Source organism: Rhynchophorus ferrugineus, unplaced genomic scaffold (genome assembly GCF_030347505.1).
Source record: "Rhynchophorus ferrugineus isolate W39M unplaced genomic scaffold, kcgeb_rfMv2 rfM3, whole genome shotgun sequence".
In the NCBI taxonomy this organism is placed as follows: Eukaryota; Metazoa; Arthropoda; class Insecta; order Coleoptera; family Curculionidae; genus Rhynchophorus; species Rhynchophorus ferrugineus.
Window position 1 is genome coordinate 36,132,192 of NW_027472582.1, and position 17,979 is coordinate 36,150,170.

General features: G+C 29.3%; 1 protein-coding gene across 2 annotated transcripts in view; it reads left to right on the forward strand.

Moving 5' to 3' along the window:
- Positions 1-348: 348 nt before the first annotated feature.
- LOC143193136 (uncharacterized) overlaps positions 349-17,979 on the forward strand; it is a 153,016-nt gene continuing 135,385 nt past the window's right edge. The window contains exon 1 of one of the 2 annotated variants that reach the window (XM_076399118.1): positions 349-694. The gene's annotated coding sequence lies outside the window, so the exon portion shown is untranslated. The remainder of the gene's footprint in view (positions 695-17,979) is intronic. The other variant, XM_076399120.1, reaches the window with a different exon arrangement.

Sequence of the window (17,979 nt, forward strand, 5' to 3'; positions counted from 1 at the left end):
CTCAAAAAGGGAACCCTATTGTTATTGTTACTGTTTATCCATTTATCTGAAAACTTTAGTGAATACCTATTTGGATACCAATTTGAAAGTCAGCTATAAATCATTCTATAGAGAAAGTATATAAATGAGAAATAAAATCAGTTTGAAAAATATATTTTTTTACGTTAGGTTGTTTATGAGTTTTAATGCGTTATTCATCTAAAATTTATCTTATGTTTATTGTTGCTGAATGAGAACAAATACTATTTGAAAATAAATTAAACATTAACTAGTTTGTCAAGTGGTGGGATGCAAATGAGCAAGCCTATAATTCTTAGCGGGCCGTGACCGTACCTGTTCCACCACGGCATTCTTGATTTTAACAACTTACCTGTCGACGATCGAGAATCAGTTCGGGCCGCACTCGAGCAACGCCGAGTCGCGCAACGCGAAAAACAAAAGTAAACCGCTACGCCGTCCGCCTACCCGATTTTATTAGATGCTTGTATTTTTTTATTAATTGCCTTTTTCTATTTTGTTTGAATTCTATTGAGATTGTGCCGGATCTATCGCGTCGACTACGATACAGACGGATATTGTGACCGTGTGATGATTCTTACTCGAAATACTTTTAACGACACTTAATTGTGTACTGAACCTGAGTTTGATTGGATTATAATAGATCTATTATTGTTTTGGTTCAAAAGTTTAATTGGTGAGTTAACGGTTTATCTGTTCAATTTTAATTCTTAAAACGGTATCAATTAATTTGACGGCAGTACGATAACATGCTTATAAAAATGTGTTACAGGTTAATTTTTTTTCTTGGCTTTACCGAAAGAACCAATCTAGGTGTTCGCTAATTATTTGATTCGTACAAATACATTTGAACTTTATTGAAGTTCGATAAAAGGATATCTGAGATAAAGTAAAAATTGAAAAAAGGGTTAAGCCAATTTTAACTATATATAACTAAGTTACATAGGTCATGTAAAATAATGTTCATACATGTTTAAAAATATAGGTTGCTGTGTTATACGCCTGTTCGAATCACTTATAGGGCATATTACTAAATATCTTTATATAATATATAGATATTTGAGAGAAAATATATTAACTGTCTTTAGACATGTATTAACACTTCTGTTTTAATTACTTCAAGTGATTTTTTAAAGTAGATGGAGTTTTGTTGGAAATGCTAATGTTTCAAAAGAAGCTGTGTATGATCTCAATGTTGTTTTCATTCGATCAGATACTGATATTTTGCTGTCCAGTAACGACGTGATTGTCCTTGATCGTCTCTTTCACAAATTTCTTCGGCGACAAAGTACGATGATGTCACACCTGATCTTTATTGGTTCGTGGGAAGCTGAACAAGAAAATAATTTTGTATTTGCTATAAGAATGCGAGAAATACATATATTTTGATTCTCTTCTTTAAGGACCTTATTTTAAATTTCATCTTATAATTTTAGTTAGTATTACATAAAAATGTAAATAAACTGTGATTTTAGGTCATCAGATTTAAGTTATAGCAGAATTGATTATAGAATAGTTTTGAGTCAAGTTGTAATTTCTCATGCGTTTATCGAAATATTGGATTTATACTATAAGCAAATAATTATACTTAAGTGTCTATGTTAAATTTACTTTAAATACTGTGTTTTAATATAGCAGTATATTTTGGCTATTCCAAATATTAATTTTAATATTAAAGTAATAAATCAGCCAGTTCATTCCCATTTCCTAGAGTTGGTTGCTGTTGGTAATAATACCCATTGATTACCAATTTTTAAGTGTAATTTATATGTGATGAAGTATTGAATAACAGGATAAGTTTCAAGGTAAGAAATCAGAAATTCAAACTGACTGTAATATCATGGGGATCACTAAATATTTTGCTGTTAAATAGTATATACTGATGATGGGATCTATTCATTGATCATGCTTTTTTGAGCAGATATACTGTGTCGACTAATTATTAATATAGAAGTTAATTAGTATAATAAAAGATAAAACTATTGTAGGAGATTTAAACAGTCACATAGAGCATAAACACGCTGAAATAATTCCAAACATTTTGAAATATATTTACATGTCGAAATACATTTACTTTGAAAATTTCTTACTTTATTGTAAGTAATTAGATGTTTTTTAATTTACATATTTACTCTTAATGCTTAGAACTATGGTAAATATATAGATACAATACATGTGTAGATTTTATGGAATTTAACTTTGTTTGCCATTTCTTGATCCATTCAACAAATGTAGCAATTTTTATTCCTTCACATATGCTAATTGGTATAGAGCAAATACAATATTGGTCCTAAAATACCTTGGCTACCTTGTGGTGCACACGTAAAAATATGTTATAATTCTGAGTAACGATTGGAAATGTAGGATTTGATAATGAGACTCATATTCATAGATAATTTATTTATTAATTTGTTGTTATAAACTATTATAATAATTTTTTAATTATATTTACTAACAACTTCATTGAACTAGATTAAATGGCTTTCCTTTGTTTAATCTTCTGACTAAGCCATAATTATCTAGGGACTGGAGAATCTCAACATTGATGTGCTGATGGAATTTCCATCTATGTCTTTGGGTATAGTCATTGACAGTATTATCGACACTAGCTTCACGTCCTTATGCAGATTATCATCACGATTGTACCATAGAGCATCAAGAGTACTTTGCAGTACCTTATTTTCGAATCTTTGCATAATATTTATGTTGCTATGGCTGCTACAACCCCAACGTTGAACACCATAATTCCACCTTTCCAAGACCAATGTCGGTAAAGTAAAAGCTTATTATATCCTGTTGTTTTTGTACTTAAACTTGAGCTCTTTACATTTTTTCTTAACATCTAGCTTCCGCTTGAGTTTAACATCGTCATCTTCTTGTTTAACTATGAAGTATCGTTTAGTTATATATAACTCTTAAATAACATTTTAATGTTCTAAATTTTAAATATTGGTCAGAGAGAAGCATTTTAATCTTATGCTTTAAACCCTTATGCCAAACGTCTATCACTTCACGGTGTTATTTCCTGAAATCTAATCGGTGATCTGGAATAAGATGCCTTTCCTAAATTATTGGTTTTATTCTATTCAATAGAAGTTTTTCAAATAATTTGGATATTGTCTAGGGTATGATGCTGTTTCATGGAGTGACTTTCATGGTTTAAGAATCGTAATTACTTCATCCACCTTCCATAGTTGTCGTACATATTGCAGACTGAGTGAAGCATTTAGTATGATGATGATCTTAATTAGTGCTTTTCTTGAAAGTTCCTTTAATATGTTTCCGGTAATTAGGTCGAAATCAAAAGTTTTATTTGCGTTAATTTTATTTTTCGGTACCATTTCGGTACGATGAGACAGGGTAATGATTTCACGTCATTCACTGTATGGGCTCGAGCTCGAGGTGATCTGACAATCTCGCCATTTCTTTCTCGTTCTTTTGTTTACTGATATTGATTATAAAATTGCTTTAGTGTAATTATGATATCTGAGGTATTTTGCTACGCTGAGTGCTGAATATACTTGATCAACTTCTTCACCTCAAAGAAATATGGCTGAACAAATTTATTTTTTAAATGTTCGGTTACGTCTATAATGCGGTCCTTAATCCTTTTATATTATTTGGAAAATTAAATTCATTCAGATCTCAATCTTTCCTATATCTTCTACACTGATGAATTAAATAGTCATTCTCAAATACATCACAAATTTCACTGTTGAGCTGTTTACCATTTTGAAATTCCTTGAATGCCTTTTAAAAGAGTGACCTTCCACTCATTCACTTGATTTTTAAAGTTTTGTTCAGATTCATATCAAAATTACTCTTAAAAGTTGATAATATTTAAGGAATATTAAAAGGCAAAGCTTGTTTCTTTAAAATGTATAATAGCAGGATTGATAACATTACCAGAAATGTAGTTAAAACCTGAATAATCTGAAACCAACCAATTGTTATTCACTTTTTTGTCAGTCAGCAAATAAATAACAATACGTTTTATTTGAACACTTTTGATTGAAACCTGTTTTTTTCGATAAACATATCAGTATCGTGCTTATTTAATTATTTTATTTTGTTTTTCTATAAATGTATTTATTTGGCTTCAAAATGTTATTATTATGCAGCCTGAGAAAATTATTTCTCTCACTTTTTTTTTCATGATATATCCAAATATGTGTGTTAAGGCATAAAAATAATATTCTACGATAGTACAGTTTTTTATTTATTCATATCCGTTTAGTATGTGAAATGTGTGTAAATAATGGTTGAGAACCTACACATTACAAGATGTGTCATCGAATTTTTATTAGCAAAATAATTAAATTGTATATATATATATATATATATATATATATATATATATATATATATAATTTAATATATAAATATAATATAAATAAATAATATTTCGATAGCAAAACAAATGTTATAATGTCATTACAATTATAAATTTATAATAGCATGCAATTAATAAGGTGGATATAACATTTTGTTGTTATTTGTTTTTAAAATTCTATTTCTCTTTGGTTCTATATTTAAAAAATTAAATTCAAAATAAACATTCCTGGAACCTCGTTACAGCGCCACCTACTGCTACACAAATACACATGCAAAATTTCATCAAAATTAGTACATCGGTTGAGAAGGAATTTACTGACATTTAGTACTGGTACCGAAGAATACAGAGAACGATCTTAGCTGCCAGAAAATCTATACAGTTATTATTGATTTGATAGCTTTCAAACTTAAATTGAGATCTAAAGAATTGAATTTGAAGAATGGTAATATGTTGCAGGTTCTTAAAATATTTTGTTACGTTTTATGTTTATCAATTGATGGAGTAAAAACATATTAATATTAATAAAAATATATCATATTTAAAACATATGTTATTTAATTGGAATTTAATTAGTTTGTGAATGTAAAAATCTTGTCAACCTTGAAATGTATTTGTATAACGTTTTGGCGACATCATTTTCTGTTTAATATCTCTAATTAATTATTCATTCGATATATAGTAATATTACAAAACCCTTTTGAATCTACAGAGTTATGATAAATATATAGAGGAAAAATATTTGTTTACTAAAATACAATAAGTAAAATATTTTAAATGCAAATTTGAAATGTTTGCTTATTTAATATTAGTATGTTCTAGTTAGTATTTTGGAAACAAAACTATATAAGAAATTGTGCTTGTTTAATAAGTGTGTAATGAAAGAAAAATTTACGAAAACGGAAGTGAAAAGCGATTTTAGAGTTTTGTTCAACTTTAATAAATCATCCAATTAATGAATCCCATTATTGTAGTGGTTTTATTAAGGATCTTTTGAGTGGCGAGAAAAGTCAGTAGTCAGAAGGAACGAAATCTGAAACTATTCTGATGGAAAATGCTTTCCCTTATGCAAACTTGGATTTTTTCAGGAATACTTGCATTCGATTAATCACAGAGTTTACAACAATAATTTGATTTTGTTGTTTTACTATTGGTAACTAGTAAAACAACAAACTCTCGCTGTGGAACAGAAAATTTATACCATTCTTTAAGATATTTAACAACTTATTTAGATTTATAATTGATGATTATAATGGTAGACTCATTCTTTCATAACTGTGGCCACCATTTTATATCTCGATAGTCTTATCCATAGTGACGCATAAAATGATTTAATCCTTTAAATTAAAGAAACCTATTGCTTTCTGTAAAAAAAGTTTTGTTCCATTTTTAATGAATCTGACAAACTGATGTGCCTTTATATTTCCGAAATTAAACTTAATAATGACATTTTGGTTATTTTACAATGAAAAGTGGAATATCGAAATTTCAAGTATATGAATTTTTGTTGAATTTTTTGATCTAAATTCTATTATAGACTAATAAAAGGTTATTCGCGAACTTATTGAACCAAATTTTATTGACGAATTAAACGACAACAACTTTCTAGTGCCAAATGTTTTATTTCAAAAAGGTATTTGACATTATTGTGTCACCCATAGTAGATCCAGTAAACTTAATTTACATTATTCCACTTATTTTAATGTCAGAAAACAATATACTTAAAAACTTACAAGAGAATTATGATATACCCGATGGAAAATATGTGCTTAATACTTTTATAATTCATATATCAAAGAATGCTTAATAAAAGAGAATTAAAAATAAATGCGTATTCAATTAAAATGTACGTGCGAGTAAAATTGAAAATGGTTGATTTAACAATAACCTATAAACGAAATAGGTTCATAAATTGAACACAGCCCTGAGGCATATAAGCAATTTTCTCTACGGTCTTATTTTATGATTAATAGGTTTCGATAACTTATTATTTTTTAATTAAACTATTTGATTGAAATCGTGATAACCGCACGTGAAACTATTTTTCTTTTTGGAGAGTCATACATGAAGAATACGTATATAAATTATGGTTAATTATATGGTGAACAATAATTCTATGAATATATACTATTTTATAAGTGTTCAGCACAAAACACTAAATTATGCTTCATTTTTTATGATCTCTTACTTGCCTGATATCTATTAAGGCATTTATGAAAAGACAACTATACAGTATTTGGAACTTGTATGAGCGGATTTACAAATTGATGACATTTGTGCGAGCCAACAACAGGAACAATATTTGAGATTTCCCAGAACGGGCTTCTAAAGTGCTCTAAAATAGAATATATTGTATCCCGTGCTTAAGGACCCTAACTAATCGGTGAATTTAGATGTATAATATATTTCTTTCTCATTTTATTCTATATAAAGAGAGAAATAATACTGTCTGATACGCCGGAACATGTAATCGATGCAACCTAAAAAATTCTTCTGGTTGTCAAATGTTTGCAAAATTCTTCAAAATCTTACTGATAATAATTATAGGTTATAAACAGACAAACATTGTTTTGGCACTTTCCTTGTTTTGCTATATTTTAAAGCGCTGTTTAATCGTCAGATTCAGAAAGTTATTTATTTAACTTTTTAACTACTTAATTTTTTAACTATTTAATTATGATGGTTACTTTTTTTAAATAGAAGGAGATAATGGTTAAAGTTGCGATGTTGTGACATCATAACTTCTGATGACGTGAGTTCATTGTTATTTTGATGGACTGTAATTAATATCTCTAGGATAAATTTGATATATCTTTCAATAAATTCATTCGTCTGAGAATTGGTAACGCAAGACGATCCATGAATCTCCAATGGAAGGAGAACTTTCTTCTCTTTACGCAGAACGCACCGCAGTCTTCACTGTGAAATATCCATACTACCCATGCATACTATCCAATAAAATAGCCAATGCGTGTCATCAAAATTCATGACGTTAGCACTATTGCCTCATTAGCTGAGGATTTTGTTTTACATCGTTTTGTAGCCTTTAATTGTGATCACTAATATCTTTCTCTTTTTAACTAGGATAAAACAAGAAGGAAAAATCGGTTTCGATTTTTTTAAAAAATATTTTAAAGTTTCCTTTTTACCAACTAGTGTTTATCTGGACTGGACCTACAGTTTAACGTGGTCTCCCAACCACGGTTGTCGGCATTAAGTCTAGAAACTGGCCAGTGACCAATTTAGAGACCATCCCAGAAGTCATTCGGCCTTATCCAGCCATTATTCCTTGTCGGATTTTCCACTGTTGCCTATAAATACATTTACAATGACAATCACAAACGAAAACTACATCCATACCCTAGTAGGAATCGACTATCGCAATAGTAGGAGGACCGTCCTATTGCCTTGACTACTGCGCCAACGAAGCCGGCGGTTCCGAGTATAATAAAATCCCTATCATAGGTTCCAAATATTTGGAATTGGTGGTAATTAAAATATGCTTTTATAAACAAATGGACAGATTAATGTTATTCTTTCAAGAACCTGGGATTTTTATAATATTATGATTTTTTGACATGTTGAGGTGTTCATTTGCTTATTTGTTAATTACTTACTTATATTACTTGATTGCTTGAATCATTAAATATTGGAACGTGGGAAATTTTCTTTACATGGGAAACAAAAAGGAAATACAAGATGTAAAGTAAAAAATATTTATATAAGTAAGTATATTTATATAATTTTATGTATTTATCTATACTATAAAGTGAATTTATCTGGCTAATATATAGGTTGTATGGGCATAATTAAAGTATTGATTTTCGTAAAAAATTCATGAAGAAGCAAAGAACAAGTAGGCGTTATCATGACACACAAACTATTTTAAACAATATTTTTTTAAAAACAAATCTGTTTTTTTAGTTGCTTCATATAAATAACATTGAGCTTGTGGGTATTGTTCCTTGTTGGTTATTTTATCTTGTTGCAAGAACTGATAAGAAGGTAAACATGATGAATATGACCATGGTATTTTGCCAAACTTATCAAGTTGACAACCTAGATCTCCACATTATGTTTTATTTTCAACATTATTTACTATTAACATCATTCATTATTATTTATTGAATTTATTCAGCAACAAGCAATTTCTGAGGGTCGAACTTACGACTTTTATTATTTTATTATATTATTTTGCTTTAAAACATTTCATTTCCGTTATAGAGCATAGAAAAAATTGTTAATGAATGAATTTGCTCCTTCATTAAAGATCATTTATTATAAATTGTTTTATTGTTTTTACGTTTTTTCCAAATTGATTTGCTGAAATGATTCATTGAAAAATATCATTTTTATAAACAAATTAAAAAATCGCCCAAGGCATCAGAATACCTGCTACGTTTGACAGAAGTTGCCAATCATTATGCTTGAATGTTTACAGATACATTCTAGACCACACAGCAACAAAAAAACAGCTCCCTTAAATATTAAAATTCCCTTTATTTTTGATCACACTTCGTAAAGTACTTTTTTAAATTAACTAAGGTAATTAACAAGAATTATTTGAATTAAACTTCATAATGTTAATTTTCGCTATTAAGTTATATTAAGAATATCAGAAAAATCCTCTAAAACTGAATACCATGCCTTAATTTTTTAATTACAAATTCTAATTCCTCATGTTTGTGAGGCTGTCTGGCTATCCATATTATAATCGACGATACACAATTCAGATATCGCGTCCGAATAAAAGTATTGAACACCCGGTGAGTTGTTCAAATTTATTTTTTATTGTTTTAGATTCGATTTTATTTGAATTATAAAATTAACAAAGAAACATTTTTTGGTGGGTGTGAATTGGGCGCTGGTTACAAAAGGAACCATCGCATGATTTGAAAGTTAATCCTTGAAAGTATAATTCAAGAGTAGGCTTGGTACAGCGAATACTACTGTTGTAGGTGCGTCTTTGAATGTCAGTACACCCTGCGCAATAGCTACAAACCAAAATGCAAGGCATAAGAATTTATTTTCACGGATGTAACAATTGTATACTAGCCGCAACAAAATATGGAATTTCAAAAAATATTGTTAAATATGTTTTTGTTACTTTATTTTCAGATTATCTGTACCTTATTCATCCAATTCATTAATTGAACTTTTAGAAGTTAAAAAATATTTTTAGCAAACAAATTGAACTGACTTCAAAAAATAAGTAAGGAACTGAATAAAAATAATCAATAAATTTCATAATCATTAGATTAAAAAAAAAACATTTTAAACTAAAATATGTACATAATAATCGTTGTATATGTTGCTATCTCTTAAAAATTAGACAATGATGGCTGGATTTCTCCAAGGGGCAGGACAAAATACTTTTTCATTAGGATAACCTCCGTCTCAAATCGGTCAGAAACATTTAAACACTTAATGGTAGCAGAAGTGGTTGTTCGGTTCGGTAGTTACATGATGCTCCGTATGATTATTACATGATTCCATCAATAACGCGTGAGATATTAGGGCAGGAGTCTATTTCTTATTAAAACTTGCGGATTAAAAACGTGGATTTAGAAATGGGTGTATCCTTGTGTTCTTTCCACATTTATTTCTTGACCGAAAGATGGGAACAATATATCTAATTCTTAATATACATTTTTTTATAACATACCATCTTCTAAGCCAGTTTGATTAGTGCAGTGGTCAAGGCGACAGGACGGTCAAATCGTGCTGGGGCATAGTTGTAAATTTATGTTTGTGATTATTTACTACTGTGACAAAAGTATAAAATTTTACAAGGAAAATGATCTCAGTCATGCAGTAACCAGGTGGGGTACCTTCTGCTAGTTCTATGATGGTTCTAAAAGGATGATCCTTAAAGTTACTTGTAGGCTTAACACCGAGGGCCGTGTTTCGGACTCCATATTAAGCTGTAAGTTCAGTCCAGATAAACCTTAGTTGGAAAAAAGATACTCCAAAATATAAAAATTATTAATTAAAAACATTTTTAAAAATTTATCAATAATATAAAATAAAGGCGTGTTTATAATACTTAAAACCATAATTCCATTTAAATGGAACTAGCTGAATAAAAAGTTATTATAAATATAACGACTCTATAATTTTAAGTGCCAACTACCGGTAACTCTTTCATGTTCTTTGACATATAATCTAATGTTTTGTAGAGTTTCCTTTTTGTGGCAATCTATTCTTTATAAGCATTGTATTTTGAAAAACATCAAGATTTAAATTAGTAGTTAAACTTGAAACGTTGACTGCAACTTTTTATATTAGGCGCACCTCTTTATGAACTGTAATGGCTTGAATTATAAGGTGTTTTAAGGTCAGAACATTTTCTTTAACAGTTTTACTATTCCGTCTAACGTCATGTAATTAGGGCTAATTATTGGTTTAGGTTTTTCTAGATTGAGGATGAAGAGAAAACGAAGCTACGTTGTTGTTATTAATGATGATATAGTCATATATCGGTATATTTGTTAATGATTTTTTAACCTCATTAAGAATCAATTCGGATTAAAGAATGTGGCAAACAATATTTAACCTCCACCCATGAGATATGTTTCGTTATAAACAAATTAATAGCACCACTAACGAGACACATTTCGCATAAATACTTACATGTATTCTGAGAATTTTTTTTATTTCATAAAAATAATTATTAAGAAAAAATGATAAAATATACATATATTAATCAAAATATTTTCCATCGTTCTTTACATCTTTTTCCCATTTTTCTGATAGCATGGTGATGTCGGCAGGGCATGTGCCAGCAAAGCCATACAATGTTGAATTGATTTGAATAAGTGTTCGGCAGAAGTTCCTATTCGAGCTGCAACTTCGTGCTGAATTAAACATCTCGAGTAGCAATTCGTAATATATTACACCTTGTTGATCCCATCTTCATCACTTTCATGCTTGGGATTTTTGTTATCAATCACAATACAACGAAGATCCCTCTTTTTTTAGCTGCCAATCAATGAAACCGAGATGCTGAAGCGGTTTGAAGTGACAATTGATGTGATAATCATCACATAAATAACCCAATTAATGTATTTTTTTGTCTATGATTTAACATTGGTCTAACTACTCTAGATGAAAAAACCTTAAAATATTTTCATATATATTTAAGGTCAATAAGAAAACAATTGTATTAATCCTTTAATACAACGGATTGTAACAAATAGTGTATAAGTTATGCATGGCCTAGAACTATTTTTTTAAAGTAATTTTAAAACTATTTTAATTTAATGAAAAAAGTAGCGACGCAGTACACGCTAAGTATTAACACATTTTTATTTCTTTAGAACCAAAAAATATTTAAATGATTTATCTGGTGTTTCACAGAATAGCACTAGTCGTTTATATTTTCTGTTCGATCATTTATTACAAGGACAGATAAAGGCTTATACGCAATTGCAAAAACGGAAATGTGGACATTAATAGTGATTTCTCTCGACTTTCGATGCTTTAATTTGCTAAAGGTACGACGAGAATGTTAATTAATTTCAAAGAATGGACGTAGAATTAGAATACCAAGACAAAATTATAATAACTTCAAGCTATTTTAATCGCTAACAGTGATACATACTATAATAGCATTATGGGACATAAATATATGTTTTTTATAGTTCTAATCAGTTCTAGGCGGTTTCAAAAAATATTATAAACTGATTAGTTCTTATTTATCCGTGGTAGTTAGTTTATCCGGGGTAGCTAAAATTTCATTTATATGATTTACCAAATGTTTTTCTTATTTATTTTTCATCAACTTTACGTTTACGGGAGGTAACAACACAAATTTTTGCATTCTTTTTCTGCAGTATCTTTTCATGTATTGTTTTCCTAGCGGCAGGTTTAATTGTTATCTATTTTTACCGTGGTTTTACCTCAATTTTGCTTTGTTTTATACCATATTTTTGAATATCATTTTATCATTCATTTTTATTTTCTAAATTGTTTAAATAATTTAAAACTTGAACTGCGATGCTAGTACCATCGTAATTCATAGATTAGGTTTTTTCAAAGCATGAATGTTTATAACTCTAATAATTCCCGAACGTACTTAAATATATCAGAAAATCCTTGAAATACCTGCGGAACAATTGCTAATATAACGTTAACTTGTCTTTTTTTCTTATTATTAAACTGATTCTTTTCAAATTATCTAAATAATTCATATTCAAAATCTCTCCTAAATTCCTCCAATTGTGCTTTTTAGCCTATAATAAACCGAAGAGAATATTTATTAATTTTCTCAAGCTTCACAATATATATAAAACATCAAAATAATTTAAACGAGCGAAAATTGAAAATTAAAAAAGAAATGTGGATAATATTCTACTATAAACTTACAAGAAATATAATGAAGAAAAATATTTAGAAATAAAAAATTCAATTTTATAATGTACATTATTCAGTTGCATTTATTCCGATTTTAAGTGATAAGAGAATGCTTAATTTTTCATATTGGTTAATTTAAATATTTCTTTAAATAATTTAATAATATACTAATAGTGTATAATGATATATCAATAGGAAATACGTTTTCACAAATGAATTTATATATATTTTCATATTAATTTACTATATATTAATTCTCATATTTAATGTCAAAGAATAAGATTATTTTCATTTAAAATTATATTATTGGGTTAATAAAAAATGTTTCATATTTATGATTATATAATAGTTTTCAGATATCTATGATTTATGCATTTTGAAAATGTTCAGCTACGATGATTGAAGAAAGCGATTATCAAAGAATACTCCGAATACTATATGCAATAGGTAGAAAAAGAGAACAATATAGTGCGCATACACAGAACCGAAGGAATTACCGAAAATTTTATTCTATGTAAAAAGGATATTTTTGGGCCCATTTTATTTTAATGCAAACGGAACCCTTATTTCTATAAATACTCTATTTTTCATATCCCACAGTTTGCTAGCTAACTTCGCAAATTTGTGAAAATTAATTTGGAAATGTTTAATTGTGGAGTTCATTTGTCGTATTCATAAAACACAGAGGAATTAGAAGTGTATCTCCCGTGTATCACCTGTGAAAAATGTTAGCGTTCATTTTCCACCAGAGGGCGCGACTAACAATATGAGTAGCGGGAAATTTAAAATATTTTATTATTAATAATAGCAGTAATAAAAATAGTAAAAATAAAAATGCAATATTGTATAAAAAATAATAAGCAATATATTATATAAAAGTTTAAAAATATATTTTATTTAAATATATGTAAAATTTACATTGCAAATATTATTTCAAAGGAGAATTCGTAGAATTTTCTATGTTTAATGAAAATTTGTTTAACACAAAACTTTTATACTTTTTATACTTTTAAATATACAAAGTTTAATAACTATTGAATATGGAACATTTTAGATTATCTTAAATATAACTCGGCCAAATACAGAATACAGTATAATATATATGTTGAAGACTAATAAGACTATAAGCTGTGTTATATTTAGATGTTGCAATAAAAATGTTTCATTTTTGCATTTTGCTATTCTGTTCACTTTTCTCATACACAAATAACAAACAACACCTAACTAGTATACTTCAAATTACGTCTCTTTGAGAATACTCAATACAGTTGATTGTTTTGAAAAATACAGGCATTTGATGATATAAATAAAATATTGGACAGACTGCTTGTTAAGTAAGTTTTGTGTATAGTCTTGGAATTGAATAGAATAGTCGAGAAATCATTTACCAGCAAAGTAAAAAAAGTCCCTGGCTTTGTCAAATTACTTCTATACCATAGATAAAATATAGGCATGTTATATTTTTCAAATCAGTTACATATAATTAACATTATAACAGACTTACAATTTAAAAAACAACTGGAAATCGTATCCCTGTTAAGCAATACTCTTCCACATTTCGGTTTGTAGTGAGCCTGTGTAAAATATACATTACAACCCCTTTTGCTCTCATTTAAGACTCACAAGAGATTCTCACGAGTTTTTCATTATTTATTGCTAAAATCCATTTATGACATAGGGGATCCCTAAGAAAGCTGTGCATTCTGTTTGAATCGGTACTAAATTCTGCGACGCGACACCTGAGATGTCTTGAGATTTAAACAAATCATTTTAACTAAAAAAGAACTATAAAAACACAGTTTACAAAATAAGAATATTTAACACGCAAGTTTATAAGTTTTTTAAGTTTGCTTTGTGGGCCATGTTGAAAAATGCTCCGCGCCAATTCGAAACAGAAGCTTTCAACAAAAGCTTTGTCGAAAAAAATTAAACCAAAATTTTTTGTATATAAATCAAATTGTTTCTGTAGAAATTATATAATTACCAAAAAAGCCCAAAATATCCAATAACTTCTTGATTATTTCCACCAAATATAAACACACGTACTCTGTGCCTTCTTATTTTCTAGAATAGCCTTCTGAAAGCAGAAACTGTCAAATTTCAACTTTGCTACCAAATTTATACCTTGAGCCACCTAGCCGCAAATGAACAAACTAAAACACTGTTTCGCATTCGCCTATTTAAGATACCCTTCTAAATTCTCAATATTTTGTGATCGTATTCATCATATACAACCTAAGTGAAGAGCACTTCCGCTGTGTGAATTGTAAACTGAACTCAAAATTTTTAATTCTCAAATAGACTTAAATGAGATGAAATTCTTCTGATGTAGAATTGTAACTTGAAAAATATAGAAATTTTGAAAATGATATGTGTTTATTTTCATGAATAAAACCTCATTAGTTTGTTTTTAAAACTTTTAAAACTAAAACCTACGACAATTTATATGAACTAGTTACTCATTAATATCCACGTTTACATATCATATAACTTTAATATATGTTAGAGGATTATGCGCTACGGTTTTATGCACATCACGCAACAGTTCACACAATACTCACCTTTTTTCCTCAACTGGCCGCTTCGTGAATAAGCTTTCATTTTTTTTCGCCGAATTCCATCTGAATTATGGCATAGTAATTTCGCGAGCCAACAAATCCGTCCATTATTTATCTCCAAAACTTTCACTTTCGTTTGCTTCATTTTTTTACTGTTCGATCAGGTATTCCTCGTTTCTTGACGGCATTATCATTTGTTCACTGTTGTCCCTTGCCTCATCGGTTGCCGATTCAATGAGCGCGATTGTTTTGTCAAAGGTCACTGTGACATTTTCATAACGAATTACAGATGGTGGGTAGTAGTTGGTCTATTGTTGTGTTTTCTTTTGTGGTATGGTATTGTATTGATAAATAAGTAAAACTATTCAAAGTTAATGTTAAAATTTTTGGCGTTCTATGTAGATTTTTTTAAATTTTGATTCTGATATACATATATTTTTATGATTTTTTGAGTTTATTCAGTGAGTGAGATCATTTTTGGATATAATACCTAGGAATATTAAAAAAACTTTTATAGACATATATTATATGTTTAAAAACAAAGGAGATGTTGAAATAATATTTTGTTAAATTATTTTGATAAATAAAGTATATTTGTAATTAATCAACATTATTACTAGTAACTAAATAAGTTGACTCTACTGCAGTTTTCTCATTATACAGTGCTGATTAATCAGCTGAACTATGGAAGGCATGATATTATTACTCTGTCAATAAAACAGATCTTGGAATAAACGTTACTATACATGGACACCGTGGTTGTGGACATAGAATAGAACAGACATGGATAATCCCTCATATAAAGTTGTAATTAAGTTTGACGCGATAAGTGGGATTATTTATAGAAGGAATCTTTAAAAAGGCCTTTTTATCCCCATCTCTCAATGCCAATGACAAATTTAACAATGCTATTTTCATTTCTACTACAATTTAATATGAAAATATAATGTAAAATTACCCTTTGAAATTCTTGCGACTTTTCTCATCCATCAATATTGGTATCAAATAAGAAATAGACATATACACTGATGAAATATGCAAATAAAATTAAATTCTAAAAATAAAGGTCTATTCAGTGTATATGTAACAATTTTTGTCTACTGGCCTTGTACTGTCTGATTTCTACATGCCTGAAATAGAAAGCACAGATTCTCTGTATCAAAAGATTCTGTAGAAGAACATATGTTATTAGTTCCTCCCATCTCCATCAAATGCTTGTTTTATTAGATATTAATTCGGTCCGTACTCTCCTACGGATGTAATGTCTACTTCAAGTTTGTTACACCCAACCAGGTCAAACGGCTTCAAGTTTTCCAAAATAAGCTACTCGGGAGAATCTGAAACGCTCAATGGTTTGTCAGAAATAATCAAATTCACAGGGAAACTGAGACTCTAGAAACTAAGTACTTCATATCTCAATCCTTCCACAAACAATAATTCAAGTTTTTCTGAAAACGCGCTTGTTCGCGAGTTGGTCGACATGCTGGGAGCTTAGCACCGCGTCACCACTAACCTTTCTTTTTTCGAGGCTGAAACGACCTCATCCGTAGCTGCTGTCATAATTTTTGCCCCCATACGACAGCATCTAGTCGTGTGCTAACCCAAGTTCGCAAATCTATAGTTAGTTGCACTATAGATTTCACTATAGATTTTTCTATTTTTGTTTCGCCAGGTTTTCGTGCCCAATAACGGCTTCCCGGTCAGCGGGTGCCATATCCCCAAATTTAATGCAGTAGTAGTAGCGACCCACAGGGGTCAACTGTGAGGCAGTTTCGTTTTAGTGTATTGGTAAGCCCAGAGGCAGTCCCACATTCCCCGGTCCAACTTGTCACTCCAAGGCAAATCAAGTGGTTTTAGGCCAGAAAAAAAAGAAAATTGTCAGTTTCTAAACCTCCTAATTTACTGAGTTTCAAGAAAAATATTTGTACTAATTATTTTTGAGATTATAATGTGAACTGAACAATTTCCAATATTCCAGATATTTTCGGATATTTCCAGATACCTTCCAGATTTCAATATAGAATTCATAGGGCATTATTTATATTTTAATTAAGTAACCCTTATACCCCATAAAAATCAATATTTCTGATTATGGGTCAAATTGGGAGCATCTTCGAACTAACCTTTGTGGTTCTTTGATTTTTACTCTATTTTGCCGCACACATTACGGTAAATTCAAATTTTATACGTATTTTCATATTTTGACTATATGGTTATATATATCTAATATTAACTACGGTTAAAATAACATGAAAAAGTAGAAATTAACGTTGAACATTACTTTCAAATATATTTACGATTTTTTTTAGTCATAAATACAGCGAAAAGTTATTCACCTAATAATTTTTTTCTTGTTTACAACTACGCATAGCTTAAGCTTTTCGATACATTAGAAAAAAAAACTGTTTCGAGAATTAGTTGGTGAATTGATATCACGAAGCAGACGGGAAGAAGTCGAGCTAGAATAAGTAACGGCATTTCACATCTAAAGTATCTGCGTTACAATTACGAAATTACTCTTTCACGGTTAGTTAAGCTTTTTCGGAGGTATGGTTTTGTTTACAGTTTTAAGAAAACCGAGATGGCTTAAATAATTGCTCTGATTGTAACTGTAGTTGGAGGAATCATTTAGGTTTGCCTTGCATTTTAAAAGCTGACCTTGATATGATGTGATAGATTCGTGAAATAATATTGTTACTATTTTAGTTTATTCCT